Here is a 20294-nt window from a genome sequence, read left to right as displayed (position 1 = left end):
CAGTACTGAGAAGAAAGATAACCCTAAATGGACTATAAGACCTCACCTTGGTTATGTTGAATCATAGTAACTTGGTAGCATTGTTAGTGGAAGAACAACAGACACGTAGACACATAAAATTAAATTTTGGGCTAGAAATGAATACACCTAACTACTGTCAGCTAATTTCTAGCAAACATGTTAAAACATATATTGACACATAGTGTTAGGAACTAGATTTCCACATAAAATATGAATTTTGGAGTTTCTAAAAAAAAAAAAAAAAAAAAAAAAAAAAAAAAAAAAAAAAAAACCCTTTAAGAGTTAGGCACAAGCAAAGGTTTTCTAAAAAGGGTCCAGTAGCAAGGGAAATAAATCCTAAAATTGACTAGAAAAATTATATGAAATTAAAAGGCTCAATATAGTGGCCAGCAAGATAAATCAGTTGATAAAGGGACTTGCATTGTAGGTTGAAGACTTAAGGCCAGTCTCTGGAGCCCACATGCTGAAAGGAGAGAACTTACTTCCACATGTCCTCTAAATCCTACAGGCAATATATATATAATTTAAAAACAATGTTCTGTTCAAGAAAAGAAACAATCATGAGAGTAAAGAAATAATCCATAGAATGGAAAAACAAAAATCTTTGCCAAGTACATACAAGTCAGGTGATTAATATCTAGACTATATAGAAAACTGAAAAAAAAAAACTTCAACAGAACAAATTATCCAATCAATAGATGGATGAATAACTGAATATCCAGTTCATATAAAAATGTACCACATGACTTGCCTTATAAAATGTACCAAGAAGCTATGGTGATCAAACAATATGGTTTTTTCATAAAAATGCACATTGATCAGGAGAAGAAAATAAAGACCTCATGAAGAAATCTATACATTTGTAATCAACAAATTTTCAATAGAATCCCTAAAATATGTGTAAGGAAAAGAGTATCTTTTAAATAAATAATGGTAGGAAAATAAGATATGCATTTAATAAGTGAAGTAGCTTGTAAGCTGATACTACCACACTGGAAATCAGTCTGGAGGTTCCTCAGAAAATTTCACATAGTACTACCTAAAGTCCCAGTTATTTGACTTCTGGGCATATACCCCAGAGAAGTTCCAACATACAACAAAGACATATGCACCACAATGTTCATAGCAGCCCTATTTATAATAGCCAGAAGCTGGAAAGAACCCAGATGTCCTTCAGTAGGTGAATAGATATAAAAATTGTGGTATATCTACACAATGGAGTACTACTCAGCTATCAGAATCAATGACTTTATGAAATTCCTAAGAAAATGGATGCATCTAGAGAATATCATCCTTAGTGAGGTAACCCAGTCACAAAAGAACAGACATAATATGCAGTCACTGATAATTGGATACTATTCCCCAGAAAACTCTGAACACCCCAGAAACAACTCACAGATTATATGAAGCACAAGAAAAACAAAGGCAAAAAAAAAAAGGAAAGCCTCAGTCCTCTTAGGGGAAAAAAAATGTATAGCACCCTCTCAGAATGTGGTACACCTGGACCTCAAATCATTAATAATCCAAGAGCTAAGATAATAACCTTGTGGCAATTTTTGGTATTCACAGATCATCATGCTTAATCTATAACCAACAAGAAATCTGTTTCCATGTTACGTTCTGTCCTACATGTACTTCATGCTTATAGTAACTAGTGGGATTTCTATGCATGCTATCAAACAAAATTATTTACATAATGTTATGCCCAAATGCTTTTACAAACATGTAAATGTATCCCTCTTTTTTTAAAATAAAGTGGTAAGGAATAAAAAAGAAGCTAGAGTGATAAATTGACTGGAAGGAGATTCTAACTCAACATCCTTTTCTTCTGGCTATCACCTGAGTCTCCGAGGCTCATCATTGCTGGAAAATTTTAATGAATACAATACTCCAGGAAATGAATTGCATCAAGTCCAACATCATTAGCAGAGATGCATTTCAGGTGTGTATATAATCCCCAAATAGGTGTTTCACAAGAACAAAATATGTTGAAAAAACAATAGCAATAATAAGCCATCGAGGCCATTATAATGTAAGAATTTCTTCCCACAGAAAATATCTCAATGGTGGGATATCTTCTTCATATTATCAACACACATACACACACACACACACACACACACACACACACAGTCCTGTAGAAGATACACTATGCCCAAGACTTTGGGATAAGTGGTGGTGGAATGAGTAGACTGCAGTAGAGACCCCATCTTAAGCACTGATAGAAGAAAGTCAGCTGGTTTTTACCTTCTGTAAGAAACCAGGAGGTCTCAGAGAGGACAGTAGAAATGTAAATATAAACATAAAGAATATGAAAGAATTAAAAAAAATTCTCAAGCCTTCCCTTTCCCAGCAGATGGTATCAGAGAAACAATACTCTAGACTACAATTTGAAAAGTACTCATTCTCACACACTGTTTCTTGAATTTCCATCCATCTATTCTCCAGCATTTTAACCATGGACTTTATCAAATACTCCATGCCAGTCAGAGGAATCAGTAGGCTCTTTGGTTTCATTGTGTGAAGAAGTCACAGTCTGTGATAATTCATGCATTAATTTCAGATCTCTTCTAAGTTGATTTTAGCATCTCTATGCTCCTCTAAATGAATCCTGGTCCATAACAAGGTTGCTGAGAAGCCGAGTGCTATAAACTACTCAGCAGAGACACTGATGTTCCAAGGGATTATCTTTGCCATCCCAGGAGCCTACCCCATAGTGGGATGTAGACCAAAGTTCAAAGGAGAGGGTACAGGCATGTACACAGTTGAAAAGCCTATAGTGGAGTATATACTTCAGCCTGGAAGAGGCCCTTTGGGTACAGAGGGTTAGTCAAAGTTGAGTAAGAAGAAGACCATTTTATAAGACCAAATCCTGACTCTTCAATTAGCACCTATCAGTGAATTTTCTTTTCTCTGATCCTGAGGAATTTTTTATAACCTCCTCTATATACTACCCTCTGTCTAACACTATAGTGTGGAAATCTCCAGTTTTCCTTCTGTGATGGCCATTCTTGGCTGACAACATGACAAACCTAGGAAGGAGCTTCAGTTGAAGAATGACCTCAACCGTATTAGTTTGTGTGCACTTCTGGGGCACATTTTCATGATCCCTAAGTAACAGAATAAGGTCCAGCCTACTATGGGTAGTACTCTCCCTTGGCATGTAGGAATGGACTGTATGAGAAAGACAACCAAACGTAAGCTTGAGAGTGAACGAGAAAGCAGCGTTTCTTTATGGTTAATGCTCCAAACTCCTGCTTCTGCCTTAGTTCCTGCCTTGGCTTCTCTTGGAGACAGACTTTGACATATGACATTAAATAAACCCTTTCTTCCCAAGTTGCTTTTGGTCAGGGTGCTTGTCACAGCAAATGGAAACCAAACTAGAACACATCTCTAAACTTCTAGTCCTAAATTAAGATGTTTTATGTTTTCATATACAAGATTACTATACACTAGGCTCTGGGTTAGCTAGGATTAGGGTACATGTGTATAGCTGTGTATAGCTGAGGTCATCCAGACTAAGCTGTGGTATTTTGTAGCTTTGGTGTGTTAAATTCATTTTTGGCTTAAAATATTTTTGATTTAAGATAAGTTGATTAAGATGTAGCATCATTGTAAGTCATGTTCTTCTACATGATGTCCAATAGATTTTGAATTTCAGTTTAAGATATTGATTGGGCATTTAATTCATCTTCTGATACAAAGTTCCAGTTTCTTTGAATATTTACTGATAAAATGGGAATAATAACATTTCAAAAACATGAATCATGAGATTAAACATTCTCTAATATAAACTACCTTAAGCTCACATCTATTGACACAGGAGCATCTGCCTAAGCATTTAAGCAAACTCAACATTTACCAACAACATACTTTTGAAGACAATTTCTCAAAATTATACATTCACTCCCACTTTTAATACTTTTTTTCACTGTTCAAGGTTTATTTGGTGTTTTTATTGGCATGGAACTTGAGCGGTTGGTTCCACCATGCAGATCTTATATTTCACATAATATTGCAATGTATGCTATAGACTCATATAATACATAAAATATCCTAACATTTATGCACAAGATATGCATAATAGACTTACACACTGGAGCTAGGTTGTGACTAACTGGGAACTCGTTGGACTAGGCATGTTTGGTGAGGGTACGCAGCACAGCAATGCAACAGACTTATAGGATAATCATAGCCTGCACACAGTTGGCATGTGTCTTGGAAATAGTAGGACTGTCACACTAACCAGGTTACCACTACACAAGTACCACTTAGCTGCAGGGTAGACAGCTGTAGGAACTGAGATCTTCCCCAGACCACCTTAACATAACTGTACCAACCACAGCTCAGATGAGAAGTGTGTGATTTCCATAGTAACCCTCCTGCAGCCTGAACAGTGAAGGGCTAGGACACTGGGAAGACTTTAGAACTGCAGCTCCTCTAGATTCCCCAGATGGTATCTGCACTCTTCTTCAGGTGGGCCTCTTCCTCAAGAGTTAGTGTCACCTTTACAACATCTGAGATTCCATTTTTGTCCCAGGATACGTGGGACACTGAGAAAGACACCATCATTGACTCCATAGAGACGCTTAATCATGGTGGAGATGGGATGTACCTGCCTGATGTTCTTCATTATGCTCTCTGCCAAGTCTGCCACAGAGAGACCAGTGGCCCAGGATGTGTATGTAACCTTTGAGCTTGATCACCTCATGTGTACTGTCAACCACCTGCTTGTGAACCTCCTTTAACTGCTCCATATCTGCATCACTGCCCAGTTCTGGGTTCAGAGACTTCAGGGAGATGTTGGCAATGTTAACACCACTCCACACAAGCACACTGGAGACACCAGGCTCTTCCAGGACCCACTTGTGACATCTCAGTGGGTGAACTCGAAGCATTTCTCCCATCAGGTAACACTCCCATCACTGCAACCACTTCCAATAACTCAGCTTTTAAGAAAGCCATTGATTTTCCAAGCCATGTAGGTCAAGATATCCACTGGGTTTGAGACAATAAGTAGCTTGTACTGTGGACTGTACTTCAGAATGTTGGGAATGATGAACTTGAAGATGTTCACATTTCTCTGGACCAAATTGAGTTGGCTCTCTCCCTCTTGCAAACTGGTCCCCACTGTGACAATGACCAGCTTGGAGTTTCCAGTCACACTACAGTCTTTGCTGGAGACAATTGTTGGTGTTTTGAGGAAAAGGCTGCCATGCTAGAAATCCGTCCTCTTCCCCTTTAGCTTGTCTTCCATGACATCAACAAGGGCAAGCTCATTTGCCAAGTCCTTCATTAAGATACTGATGGCACAAGCTATTCCAACAGAACAACCCCAAAACTGTAATATTGTTCTGAGAGACCTGTTCTTCCTTAAGAAGATTCACACTGAGCCCTTGAGAGTTGCCATCTTGCACTTTGAATCTTTTGAGACCGCTAGGGTACAGTGGGGTGTGTCGGGCAAGAAGCAGCAGCATGGCCTGAGCTTGGGGACAGTGCCTCCAGAACATTTAAAACTTTTAATAAATGTTAGTCCAATGTGATTTGCATAAAAATTCCCCTCTCTTTGGCTAAAAAGTGTATTCTTTCAGAAGAGTCACATTTTATTAAGATAATGGGTCTAGAACTAAATGAACATATTTTAATTATAATTCATAAAAATGTTGTATTAATTTGTAGACGTATCTACTAGGAATATTATTTAAAATTTTTAAAACAGTCATGAAAAATCTGGGCTCCTTGCCCACTGTTGATCAGGAGATGAAATGTGTAGTCACTAGCGTACAAAAACTCTAACTTTCCTCCAAGGCTGAAACACAGATCAGCTGAGAGCCAGCCTTGCCACCAACAGCAGTCCAAATGGAACCCAAATGCTGTAAATGGGGTGCTAGGGCTTAGGATTCCTCGAGGGAATTCCAACTTGGAGTGAAGAGCAGCCATCCACAGAACCCTGGCACCAAGAGGGAAAGCTCATGTTTCAAGGGGAGAAGACCTACATATTGTCTGGTTCCAGACCATCCTTTCTGTAAATAATGATGCTGTTGTGATGAAAGATAAAGATTGAGCATGTGCAATCACTCTCTCTCCCCAGTGCAGTCTGAAACCATGTGTTCATTTCCCCATTTCCCTACATCTGATCTCTCACTTCTCTCTCTCACCTGCTTCTTTCCGCTCTTTCCTCTCCCTCCATGTGTTCTCTGGAAGCTTCTATGGTAAACAGGTGTGGAGATTGACAAGATTGGGCCTGAAAGTAACTTCTATTCTCAGGCACAATCTCTGTTGCACTGATTCTAAAAGAATCAAAGCAAAAATAAACAGAATAATGCCCGTAAGATCTACAGACAAGATGATACAGGACAAACCACATGTAATTGGATAATCACCACCATAACCGTAAATAGCAAGCAGTTGCAAATCACCAAGCACTTGTTTGCTATGGTCTTCTTTCTTTCCCCTTCTTTTCTTTCTTTCTTTTTTTTTTTTTTCATGGAAACAAAAGGTTTGTTTTTCTTCCACATAAAAACACTGGTTTGTGGGTTTGAATTAACTTTTTTTTTTTAATTCTTTGTGTAAGAAGGTCAGAGTGACTATCCAGCCAACTATGAAACAGCAATAGTTTCCGGCATGGGAAATTTGATTAATTAAACAAAAGAAAAAGAAACAAGACCACCTTGTATCACTAAAGACAAAACAAAGAAAACAGAGCATGCTTCCAACTTTGAAGACATGAGGATCTTTGATCCCCTTGGCATGGGCCTCGGAGGAAACATTATGGGATGTTTGTTTTCCCATACTTTGAAAGTGATTTCTTATATCCAAGTCAAAAAGAAGCAAACAACATCCAACAAAAGTTGTACACAGAAAGGTAGGCGCGACATAGGATTATCTTACAACAACCTGACTAAGTTCTGCCAGTTCCCTAATTCAAACTCTGATAATTAAGGTTACATAACTGCAGCACTAAAAAGGAACCAAGCCAAAGAAACAATATTTTGCTCGGATCCATGGCAATGTCACAGTTGCCATGCATATTGAACACGCTTTGAAAACATTAGGTCAGACTTACCTCATCAGGTAAGATACAGGAATCATAGCTGCAGGTCATGAAAGTCGAGAAGTTAATGAATTTATTTGAACTCACTTCTCATTTTTCCAAATGATAAATTCAGTTCTGACCTCTAAATTTCATTTTGTTTCCAAGGCGTGTGCCTGTTTCATTGTAATATATTCGCAGGGATAGATCATGTCACTTATTCCGGTCTCACAAAACAGCTTGATTTTTCTTTGCAAACACATTATCTGCCTTAGAGTAGACTCCAGAACCAAATGTTTCTTGCCTAATTTCAACAAGACATCTAAAGTCAATTCACTCATATCTTCTCAAGATAAATATTTTAAAAGATGCCTCCTGGGATCAAAAAGTGTGTTTATGTACCCTCAGAAACAACAGGCTTACCTAGGTGGGTAAAATTATAATTCTGTTGATCTATCTAAAAGTAAAGATTTTTGATTTTTGAATGACAGCCTCCTGGAACACCAAGTAGCTACCTTTGAATTCTAGTACAATCCTATTTACTAAGGAGGGTGGCTGGACCTACCTGATCCTCTTGGCTTGGTTCATTTATCCAGATAGAGTCATTCTCATCTTAGAGATTCCTTAGATTCTTATTTCTAGAACTGGAAATTATTTTAATTATCATCATGTGACACATTGATAGAAGTCTAACTTTATGAGTCACATCTAAAGTGATTTAAAAAAATCACAAGTTCTAGCATGAACATTATGTTGACAGAATGAATCATGCAGTGTTTTAAACTTATTTTTAAAAGAAAGTGCTGCTCTGATGTTGTGTAAAACAGGTTTAAAGATTTAACAACATGGTCTCCTCTCTTGAAAAAAAGTAAGACAAATTACTATACTAGGAGAGATGTGCACACTGACTTTTTAAGCCAGAGATTCTCAGACATTTTATTCTGTTTTTCTCCATGGTTCCACAAAGTGTCTCAGAGATATTACATAATCTTGCTTAAATATATGCAAGATGATGTGTCTGCATACACATGTACAGTTTTATGATGTCCTTAAGTTCATAGGGATGCAAAATCCACTACTCAACTACTGAAGGTCATGAGCTTCAGGCATAGGCTATCCTGAGGGCTTGCACAATTGAACTTACTGCATGTGAACAGAGAGTTAGCTCTGTTGTAGACTGAAGGAGTTGCTACCAATTACAGCATCATTTCTGATCAACCACATGAAACCCACCCTGCAGTTCAGCGTTGTGTTTGGTTTAAAAATTTGGCAAAGGCACAGATGGGAATCTACAGTTTTATATTGTTTTCCTAATTGTTATTCCTGTTAACTGTGCCTTGTCCCAAAAAGCCATCTGAGATGTCTTGTGCAGCTAAGTCTATGTGGTAATAGGATGCATCATTGTTTAAGTAAGTCTATAATTCCAATATTTAGGAAGCTGATGGGGGAGAATTATGAGTTGTGTCCAGCAGGAATTATATAAGGAGATTAAATCTCAAAGAAGAGAAAGAAAAAGATGGAGGTAGAAAGAAGACACAAAAGGCATACTTTTGCAGGGCATGATCGTAAGGCCATCAACAGAATAGTCCTATTGCAAAGTCCTTTACATACTTGTCAGATGTGCCAGTTTATTTCTGAAATCTCTATCTGCTTATCTTCAGGACTGAAATAGGTGATTTCTACATGACATTTTTCTTATTCTTAGGATTTACTGGCCGTCTAGCAATCAGTCCACAAACATTTACTAAATCTCCATTGTGAGCAAGGCATTTTATTAGGTGGTACCATGAGTCACAAGAGTTTCGCCTACTGAATCATTAACCTCACTTCCTGTATTAAGTGTGCCCTATGAGAGGCTCTCTTGTCATCTGGCCACAGTAATGGGCTTATGAAATCAGACTTCAATTATAGCTTAACTAAAGAAAGTTGAGAGTAGCCTTCTCAGAATAGGAAAGCAAGGAGCAAGGGAAAGAGTGAAGGACAGATATAATGGGAGAGACAACAGCCACTCTAGTGAGAACAGAATGACTTATAGTCACTGACAGGCCTTATAAAATACTAGCCTTAGAGATGAATGAGGAAAATAGATCTAAGATGGGAAGAAGAGCTTTCTAAAGCTTCAATACAGGTCACTGAAGTCCCTGAATGCAGACAAATACAGGATATTCTTTTTTTAAGGGAGAGAGGATGAAGTTATCAGATGAACAGAAGAAGTGAAGGATTTGTAAGATTCACTACTGTCAAGACAAAACAGCAACTCTCGGGTTAGATCCCATTCTTCAGATAGGTAGCTCTCTCAAAAGATGGGGCAGGGTCTAAAGACGGAATTGGCTTGGTTAGGGAGCCACACACCCATACCTCACTAAGCCAGAACCCAAAAACTTCACGTCTCTTCTGATTCCACTGCACAAGGTTAAGTTGCTGAGTCATCGTGATGTTGATTTTTTTTAAATTATGGAACATAGCTGCTTCTTCCTGGAGCGAACAGGAAACAGAATTGCTCCAAGAAGTGAGTGCTTCGTCTCTATTTTTGCAGTTGTTACCATGCATTCACAAACAAAAATTGATGATGAAAGAATTAAGTTAATCTATCCATGCAATACCATTACTCATTTCCTAGGTTCTGAAGCTCCCTAAAGCAAAGAGAGAATAATTTCAAGATATTACATTGCTAGTTGGTTTTATAGCTATCAAGTTTGTACAGGCACATAAATCAGAAGGTATTCAGAGAAAAGAAGCAGATGTTTGCATTCTCCAAACAAGTAAAATCATCTTCTCTCTTTCATGGCACATATCCTCAGCCTTTTCATAAATATAAGAGCTGTAAAATAAATTGAAACCCAGCATCTAGGTAGTTTGTATTTCTCCGGCCCCACTCCTGCCTCCATGCCCTCCACGTTTTCAGAGCAATCAGAGTAGGACCTGAAGACATTCTGCTATTACTGCCCATAGCAATACAATTTGTGGCAAGGAGTCCAACTTCAAGTGGAGGCAGAAGCAGGCAGAACCAACCCCTGTTTTATTAATTTTTTTGTTTTGTTTTATTTTAGGTAAGGTGTGTCTCTGGAGCCTAGCCAGGACTCAACTGCAATTCTTCTCCATTTCCCTCCCAGGTACTGGGATTATTTGTGTCTGCAAATGTCTTTGGGATTTTTAAAGTAATCTTTTCCTAAATATTTTATTTAAGGCATTCATCTTAACAATATTAGAACCATTGTAGATATAATTTTTCAAAAAAGAGGAAGAGGAGTAAGAGGAAGAGGAGGACAAGGAAGAAGAAGCAGAAGCAGCAGCAGCAGCAGCAGCAGCAGCAGCAGAAGAAGAAGAAGAAGAAGAAGAAGAAGAAGAAGAAGAAGAAGAAGAAGAAGAAGAAGAAGAAAGAAGAAGAAGAAGAAGAAGAAGAAGAAGAAGAAGAAGAAGAAGAAGAAGAAGAAGAAGAAGAAGAAGAAGAAGAAGAAGAAGAAGAAGAAGAAGGTGAATGTATTCGAAAGTCAGCCCACTAAGAAGGTTCTGACTTGAGACTATTCAACAGACTGTATTCTTTTTGGTTTTATGCTTTGGCTCCTTGCCAACTTGCACAGAGTCCAAGGCACATTCAGATACTTGAATGAAAGTGTCAAACTAAGTTTATCCAAAAAATACCAAAGGAATAAACATGGCATTGTTGCTAACAGCTTAGCTCATAGTGTTTCCTTCATCTCATATACTCACTAGTTATACTTATACCCTGTGAGAACTCAACATACCCAGGGTCTGTCATTTCCACATTGACCACATATTCCAGCATCCTTTGTACACAGAAGAGCTTCCATGATTACTAGTAATAAATACAGACATGTGTGTGTGTGTGTGTGTGTGTGTGTGTGTGTGTTTAAACCATGAAATATGCAAATATGTTGATGACATTCTCTTTTGGATTATTTTTGATAATTTTGGATGAAAATTATCACTTTTATATGGGATAAAAGAGGATACCATCTTACATTAAAACACCATAATATATGTAGTTAGAAATGTCCAGCAACACAAAACAATAATTTTGCAAACCATCTTGGTTATAGGATTATATTTCAGTTACATCTCAGTGTGGATTGAGAGAATAAAACTACTTTGTTTTGAAGATGTCTTTTGACCATTTCTAATCTATTAGTTTTTGTTATAGTAGTTGTTGTTGATAATGTCATTGGTCGTGTTTCTTATATAATCTGGCTACTGATTGCTTGTAAGATACAGAGATATTTCCCTCTGTGTTATAGATGTCTTCAGCCTCTTGGTTTTTTTTTTTTTTTTTTTTTTTTTTTTTGTTGTTGTTGTTTTGTTTTGTTTGTTTGTTTGTTTGGTTTTTTTTGGTTTGGTTTGGTTTGGTTTTTTTGGTATAAACTCCTTTGAGTTTGATATAATCCTACTTGTCTCCTTCTATTTTTCTTGTGTGTGCTTTCAGTCTTATCTAAAAAGCCCTTGCTCATCACACGTCATTCATCATTGTGTCTGTGTACTTCTGGAAGTATCTAATAGTTTGATTACATTTTCAATTCATTTTGAGTAGGTTTTTTTGTATGTGGTAAAATATGAGGTTTAGCCTCATCCTTCCGCATATAGATAACCAGTTTCAACAGCATCTTCCTTGAAAAGGCCATTATTCCACTATGTGTCCCTTACTCATTTGTGAAAATCAGTTAACAGAAAATGTAAAAACTTAGCTCATATCTTGTATTCTGTTAACAAGAATGTTTTGGAAACTAAACTGAACATTATCTTGGAGGACTATCAAAATAATGAGTTAATGACTTCTTAGATGTCGCTAAGATTCTCTGCAATTTCATTATTATTCTTAGTGTAAGTTTAATTGATTATTCTTAGTGTAAGTTTAATCCTAAGAAAGTTCAGATAACTTCATGGATTTGGTCTTCTCTTTTCACATCTTTGTGGTTTGAGGGGATCAAACTCATGTCATAATGTTTCCACAGCAAACACTTGAACCACTGGGTTGAATCACTGGCCCCAAGTCTGGTGTTTTTCCTTACTGTCTTTTCTCTGGCAAAGATAGGGTTCAATCTGAGTCTGTGTTCTTGGTGACCTTTTCTGTATTCTGTTCTCAGTCTTGTACAAACTTTCTAATATGCCTCAGATAGCATCATCTTCCACGAGAACACCATATCCTCAGCCAAGAATGCATGAATGGCTACCTGGGGACATTGGACCTTCTCCTAGATAGTGTTTCATTCTACAGTTGGTAGTCAGTATTAAAAAAAAAAATCACTGAATGATGCAAAAGTGTGTGTGTGTGTGTCTTTGTGTATACCAACTTCTTTTCCATGTTTTATGATATTCATAGCAGCCTTATTTATAATAGCCAAAAGCTGAAAACAACCCAGATGTCCCTTAACCAAAAAACGTATAGAAAAAATGTGGTTCATTTACACAATGGAATACTATTCAGCTATGAAAAATGAGGACATCACGAATTTTGCAAGCAAATGAAAGGAACTAGAAATTTTCATTCTAAGCAGGGTAACTCAGACCCAAAAGGACATGTATGATATATACTCCTGATAAATGGGTAAACTTTTAAGATAGAGTTTTGTTATATGACCTTGAACTTAGGACTTTCCTGTGTTGGCCTGTCCAGAATTAGAATTATGAGTAATTATCACTACCCTCAGTTCTTGGTTTCTTTAATACAGAGTTCACTTTGCCCAGATATAAGGTCAATTCATATGATGGTTTTACAATATTAATGTTTTGCAAAATACAATATTTTTTATGTTCTTACCAAAACTACCACAAAATACTTTACTAATAAGCCTAAGGGTTTTCATAAAAAACTAGCTATCCTCCTTATATGCCTCCTGGTGATTCTTATCACCTCTTAGATCTCTGTGTGTCTAGGTCACTAGGGAGCTTATTGATATGCAAATTCTAACTCAGTAGATCTGGGGCGGAGATTAAACCAATTAAAAAGCATATATGGATTGGACAGCAATGTAGCAGATGTGCAGCTTAATCTTCATGTGGGTTCCCCAACAACTGGAGAGGGTTCTGTTCCTGAATCTGTTGTCTACCCATGGATCCTATTACCCTAACTGGATTGTCTACCTCAGTGGAAAAAGATTGTCTAGTAGTGCAGTGACTTGATATGCAAGGGCAGATGGGTACCCAGGGAGCCTCTTCTTCTCGGAGGATAAGGGGATGAAGGAGTTTTGTGTGATGAGGTGGTCGAAGTACTGGGAGGTGGAAGGGCTGTGATCTACTGGGTATATAAAGTGAATAAATAAATTAATGGAAAAGATTAAATGAAATATTTCAATGATGGGTGTTATTGAGTTTAATGTAGATATCATGGTATTTCTATACAAAACAAATATGAATGTTATTGAACAATTTACCATGCCTCATATTCACATTCAAAGGTACAGACTCAACTGAGGACCTCTGCACATTTGGAGCAGAAGTGCAGCCTGGTATTCATGAGGGCTCACCAACAACTATCCCTGAATCTGTTGCCTGCCTGTGGATACTGTTCCCCTAACTGGGCCACCCTGTGTAGCCTCATTGGGAGATGTGATTAGTCCTGCAGTGACTTGATGTACCAGAGGGGAGTGATACCCAGGGTGGATGTCCCCCTTCTCAGAGGTGAAGAAATGGGGTGTTGGGGGAGGAGCTGTGTAAGGGGAACTGATTGGAAATAGGGGAGCTAATATAAAGTAAATAAATAAGTAAATTAACAAAACATTATATACAAAGGGGAATAAATGAGAACAATGTATAACAACACATATTTGTGAAGAGACCGTGCTGAAAGCTACTAATTTGCAAGATGATCTAAAATAAACAGCTAGGGATGGCTTAGCATGTACTTCAGAGGCCGAGGCAGGCAGATCTCTGTGAATTCAATGCCAACAAAGCAATTTCCAGGACATTTGTGGCTACGTAGACAGACCCTGTCTCCAACAAAGAAATAAATAAAAATAATCAATGTGTCTGTTTATCCTGATGGCATGGTTTTCTTAGCCATATTTCATGAGTTCAGTTTATATTATTATTGGATATACAGACCTAGAAGAAAAGGCTTTTTAGACATAATACCCTTTGTATTCACCCTTCTCCTCAGCCTCAGGCCCTGCCATCCACCCACGCATCCTCCACAGTCCAGTCACATTTAACTAGGTGTTCCTGCACTGTTCTACTTGGAATGTCTTTACCTCATCAGTACCCCTGTCTGAAAACCTGACTCATTCTTTCCCTAAACTGATATAACTACATGAGAATCTCATCACTAATTCGAAACTAGATTCATAGCACTAAGTAACCATGGGGTGGGGGTTGGGGGAATCTCACACTAGTAGGGTAATATTACACCTGAAAGTTCTAGAACAAAAAAAAAATCACACAAAAAAGAGTAAATGGCAAAAAAAAAAAAAAAATTTAGAGCTAGAATCAATAAAATAGAAACAAAAAAAATATACACAAAGAATCAATGGGAAAAAAAAAAGAGTTGCTTCTTCAAGAAAACCATATTACTGACAACATCTTATTCAAATCAACTAAAAGCAAAGTGAGAATATCCAAATTAACAAAATTAGAGATGAAAAGGGGAACTAATATCTAAAATATATAATGAACTCAGAAATTAGATACCAAGAAAACAAATACCACAGTGAAAAAGTGGAATACAGATTTAAACCGAATTCTCAAAAGAGGGATCTCAAGTGGCTGAGAAATGCTTGAAATGTTCAGCATCCTTAGTCATCAGGGAAATGCAAATCAAAACTCCCTTGAAATTCCATCTTATACTTGTCAGAATGGCTATGCTCAATAACACAAGTGACAGCTCATGCTTGCAAGGATGCAGAGTTAGGGGACCACTCATCCACTGCTGGCAGGAGTGCAAGCTTATACATCCATCAGGGAAACCACTGTGGAGGTTCTTCATGAAAAGCTACCTCAAGATCCAGCTACACTACTCTTAGGCATGTACCCAAAAGACACTTCTTTCTACCACAAAAAAAAAAAAAAAAAAAAAGTGATACATTTACACAGCAGTGTATTATTCTGCTGTTAAAGAAAAAACAAAAATACAAAATTAGTATGTAAATCATTGGAACAGGAAAGATTAATTGTGAGTGGGGTATCCCAGACTGGAAACATAATTGTATTCATTTATACAGAGATATTAGTTGTTAAGTCAATGATGACCAAGCTACGATACATAGAACCACAGAGTTTGGGTATAGAGTAAGGGACTATATAGGGGGTGAAGGAGTGACAGATCTTCGTAGGAAAGGGAAATAGAATGCATAGTTATAAATGAATTGGTGGGGGAATGGAACAGGAGGATCAGGCAAGAAAGGGAATACAGGGAGACAGCTAAAATTAAGGGCCATTTGATGGGTAGTATGCAAACCTAATATAGTAGAAGCTTTCTTTCAAATATATACATATATGAAGGCAATTCAAACAAAACCACCAAATAATGGGGAGACAGAGCCCCAACAGTGCATCTCTTCACACCAAATTAAGTTTCCAATACTGGAATAGCTAATGAAGTTGTTGGCCAAAGAGGTCCCAAGAGAATTCCCCAAATAACCCAGGCTATTGTTCTCCACAAACTGACAAGGCCCCATTAGTGAAGACAACTCAGTGAACATGAAGAAAATTAGCTGGTTGCTACATAGAGTTTTCACTCCTATGTGCTAATGTACATGAAGATCCTCTGCAGGCTACCAAAGAAGAAAACATTCGACACCAAGCCAGCCATAAACCCTTTGATGTACAATGGTGTCCTGCTTGCAAGATATGCTAGTGCAGTAGTTGAACAAAGTTTGTGGGCATAACCAACAAATATCTGATTAGACTCACTCCATGAGATGGTATCCATACCTACACTGCTTGGGTCGTGCTTGGATACCTCAATAGCCTAATACCTTGGATAAAACCAAGTTTTTTTTAAAAAAAAGCAAAAACAAACCAACAACAACAAAATAGCAATAAAATGCTCTTAATGACACTCCGCTGTTTTCTTATGACTGCCCGTAGATCAGTGCTTTGCTTTGCATCATCAGAGAAACTTCTCCCTGCAGAAGACAGCAACATGCACAGAGAACCACAGCCAGACATTATGCAGAAATGAAAGACCTTGGAAAACACTCAGCACTAAATGGGAGGTCCCCATCAAATTTCTCCTTTCTGTGTTCAGGTCACCCTGTGGAAGAGGAGGCAGGAAGTGTACGAGCCAGCAGGGATGGAGGACATCAAGGGAACAAGGCCCTCTAAATTAACAGGATCACCACACATGTAAATGCATAGAGACTGAGGCAGTGTGCACAGGGCATGCTGGAATCTGTAGCAGATGGGGTCCTAGAGCTGAAAGAGGAGGTAGACACATGTCTCCATTCCCTAACTTAGAAGCTATTTCCAATTGATAATCACTTGCAAATGAATATTTAGTTGTCTCTAAGGGAGTATCACTGGGGAAACAAAGTACTTTTAAGGATAGGCTACATGCCCAGAACTAGATGTCCACCAGAAAACAAACTTCGTGGCATCTTAGGAGGTTCTTTGTCTCATGTGTTCTGTCAGGGTTTTTTTAAATTTATGCACACACACACACACACACACACACACACACACACACACACACACACACCATTTTACCCTACAGGTGGCTTTCTTATAGGCATACTATGGCTCCTGATTGAGTGTTTTTTAAAGGGTTTCTGAGTGTACGAACAAGAGGAATCTATATCTGTTTCATGTGCCTTTTCTTGAGCTCTCTTTCTTCTCTTTGTTTTGTCATATTCACATGTTTTAATTTTGTCTTCTTATCTTATTGTATTGTATGATCATCTCTAGACGCCTGTTTGTTTTCTAATAGAGACAGAGAGTTGTTCTGGGTGAGAGGAGAGTTGAAAAGAGGAAACTGCAATCAGGATATATTATTATGTAAGACAAAAAGCTATTTTCAATAAAAGAAAAATTTTAAAAGAAGATATCAGATGTTTATTGCCAAGAAAATTGGATAATGTAACATGAATCAAAGCTGGTATTAATTCTTCATATTCCTTCTTTTGAAATAAATTGATAAATTAATTTTATTTTATTACTAAGAGGCTATTATAATACACATGAGTATTCTAAAGGGATTTTCCCCTTTTGTTTATGTTCTAGGTTAAATGGATTTTTTTTTCTCAAAAGAATTTAACTGTTTATCACTATGATATCTCTAAAGATGTTTGATGCTATTCCTCATGTCTATCATGAGAGCTAAGAGACCTTCAAGAGGTTAAATGATCCCTCTATAAACTCAGGTAAAATTGAGAATTTCTGGGGGTGGGGGAGCATGGAAATAGATCATTTTTCTCTGCCTGAAGTTAAAATGTAATTACTCTTAAGTTATTGTCAATTGAGACAACTTCTGAGATAATGTACTGGCAGGTCTCAAGTTTGGTAGACTCCAAAACCTCTCTGAACTTCAACTGAATTCTTCTTCCAGTCCCTGAGAATGAGAGAAATTTGCAAGGTCCTCAGGCCTGTCTCCTCCTTATAAGAATCATAAGGTTCCTGCCACATCAGAGGACTGACCAAATAAGATAGACTTTGCTTTGCAAAGTGTCCTTTGAAAATTTTAGTTCTAAGATGTGAGGGAAATTTTAACAAAATCAGATCTGCAGACAGCCCTGACTCTGAAGACTGGCTAGAATTTTGTGACCTCTTCCCAACCCAAGACTAACGGGGTATACTGTGAGTTCAAGGGGATATACTGAGATTTGAAAATCACCTTAATCCTATGAATCTGGCCTATCCCCATGATATTCACCCCTCCATGTACATTTTCAAGACTCTTTAAAGATTTCAATATTCAGGTATTAAATCCAAATTTCTACATATCTAGCAATGTGGGTCACTCCTGAAGTAATTTTTTATGGCCTACTTAACTGATTTTAATGTGTGGAGTGGCTAAGATCTGCTGGTTCCATTGGCCTCAGATTCTTTATATGTGAACCAATGTTAACTCTTTAATCTGCCATGAGAATTAAAGAAAACAATGTGTCAAATAAATGCCTGTTACAGTTTAGGACTGTAGTAAGAACACTATATGCTTTGGTTTATTTCCTTCCTACTAACAGGTTGTACCATGAAGCTCTTTTCCTACCAAATGTCATTTTTTTTTTTCTGTAGGCTTCCTTGTTTGCTGTTTCTCACTGGAACTGACCAATGATTCAACCTACCTCCATATAAGGGATACTGTAGATTTTATACCTGAAACATTGAGCCTATAGTGGGGTCTCTAGCCAGGGCTGGCTCACAGGGGACTTGTATCCCTTCTTACTAACTAGATGGTCCAGAGAGAATACCCAGAAAGATTCCTCTTCTCTACTGCACTTTGTAGTAATTCAAGATGCATTGCTACTTCACAGTATCCCCTAAGATGCATTTACAGTCTTGGTTCCTAGTGGATACTTGTCCTTCCCTGTAAGCCCAGTACTCAGTAACCTCACAGCAGTTCACTTCAAGAACACCTTGAACACATAAAGAATTCCAAGATGAGAAGCAGAGAGAAGGGGGAGGGGGAGAGAGACAGAGAGAGACAGAAAGAGAGAGACAAAGACAGAGTCACAGAGAGACAGAAACAGAAAGACAGCACAGAAAGACAGTCACAAACACACACACACACACACACACACACACACACATAAACACACAGGAGACACACATACCAAACATGGGCCTTCTTTGTATACACTGTTAGATACAGAGTAAAACTCTTCAGAAAAAAAAGAAAAAGAAAAAAAAAAAAAGAAAAAGAAAAAAAAACCCACAAAACTAGTAAAAGCAGAAACAGCAGAGGGAGGAGGGAGAGAAGATGTAATGGAGAGAAAGAGATTTGGTTTGGGGTCTGATCTTCACTCTACTAAATCAGAATCTCTAGGTTTGAGGAGTTAGCACACTTTTCAGATGACCACTATACATTAATAAGAACATATAGAGAAACGATGGCTATAGGGAGTGGTCAGAATTCTACTCCTGTTCGTGTCCTACCTGCTACAATTTACACAGAAACCAGAGAGTCTGTTAAAGTTCTTCTGATGCCTTTCTGTGGGGTGAAGGTGGGTGCTGATGTCACCAACTGTGTAGCTCCTGTTTTCTTAAATGTTTTCTTGTCCTCAAAAGCAGCTCTGCTCCTGAGATGGCTTAGGACTGAACAAGCTCTTACACAGCATCCAATTAAATCTTCTCTTTTATAAGACAAGGTACGGCTTTCCCCAAATCACTGGCCTGGTAATACCATACGCACAGGGGTGAGTGGCTACAAACTCCTCCAGCCAAAGATGAAGGTTTTAGCCTTGCTGCCTCATAAAGATAATGCTAGAACATCTTCCACAGCCAGTTATTCCTTCCTACCCCACTTCTGGGGGGAAAAAATCTCTAGAGCCTGAGAATATGTCCCATGTCACAGATCAGAATAACAGCATCTCATTAGGGAAAGCTTCATGTGGGATGCATATTTCAAATACACACCTTAAAAAAATAAACCATCAAAGAAAGAAACATTTTTACAGTAGTGAAGAGAGCAGACTTGGAAATGATTTACTTTGAAATGCATGAGGCTATCAGGGGCAAAAGTGAGTTGCAGAAGGGTAAATGATTTTCCAGAGCCATAAGGCTGGGAAGTCACAGCCTTGTACAGGTGACCCGAGCTAACTGACTGACAGAACAGGGAGTCTGCACAGTGCGTCACCATTGGCACACTAGGAAGAATCCAGAGTGCTGGGGTCACTAGATGAGCAATCCCTTCTGCAGTCACAGCTTTGGAATTTATAATTGTATGTCCGCGGATACATGAAGCATTATGCTTGCTTACTTAGCTTGGCTTCCTACTCTTATTGCTCTCATTTTTTTTATTGTCAAGTGCTTTTCTGTATCTGAAGCTTGACTCATTAAGTAAATGCCATCATCCTATCTGGGACACTGGTCATTTTTACTGCAAAAGAAAAAAAAAATACAAATCATTATTTCAAGAGTATATGCCACATATTTTCTATGTCCTAAACTTTCAACTGCTCTGATTTAGTTCGGGGCTCATTCGTTTCTAAGGAATAGCACATTGCCCAGAGGTAATCATGAAGCAGGAGAGGAATGGGGTTGGTCCTCTGGACGTTGTTTGCCATCTTTAGCATTAATCTCTGTTCCCTCAATATCACTAAAGGGCTTTAGAAATAAACTTGTAGTTTACATGAAT

At 38.0% G+C, this 20294-nt stretch overlaps 1 pseudogene across 1 annotated transcript; it reads right to left on the bottom strand.

Annotated features, from left to right (window-relative positions):
• Positions 1-4444: 4444 nt before the first annotated feature.
• Positions 4445-7113, bottom strand: LOC308420903 (L-lactate dehydrogenase A chain-like; annotated as a pseudogene). Its single transcript has 3 exons — positions 7088-7113; positions 6180-6311; positions 4445-5537 (listed from the first exon to the last, which is right to left on the bottom strand). The product of its transcript is annotated as an L-lactate dehydrogenase A chain-like (transcript).
• Positions 7114-20294: the final 13181 nt, after the last annotated feature.

Source organism: Micromys minutus, assembly GCF_963924665.1.
Source record: "Micromys minutus genome assembly, chromosome: 5".
Taxonomy (NCBI): domain Eukaryota; kingdom Metazoa; phylum Chordata; class Mammalia; order Rodentia; family Muridae; genus Micromys; species Micromys minutus.
The sequence above is the reverse complement of the archived record's forward strand: the minus strand, read 5'-3'. Positions and strand labels throughout refer to the sequence as shown.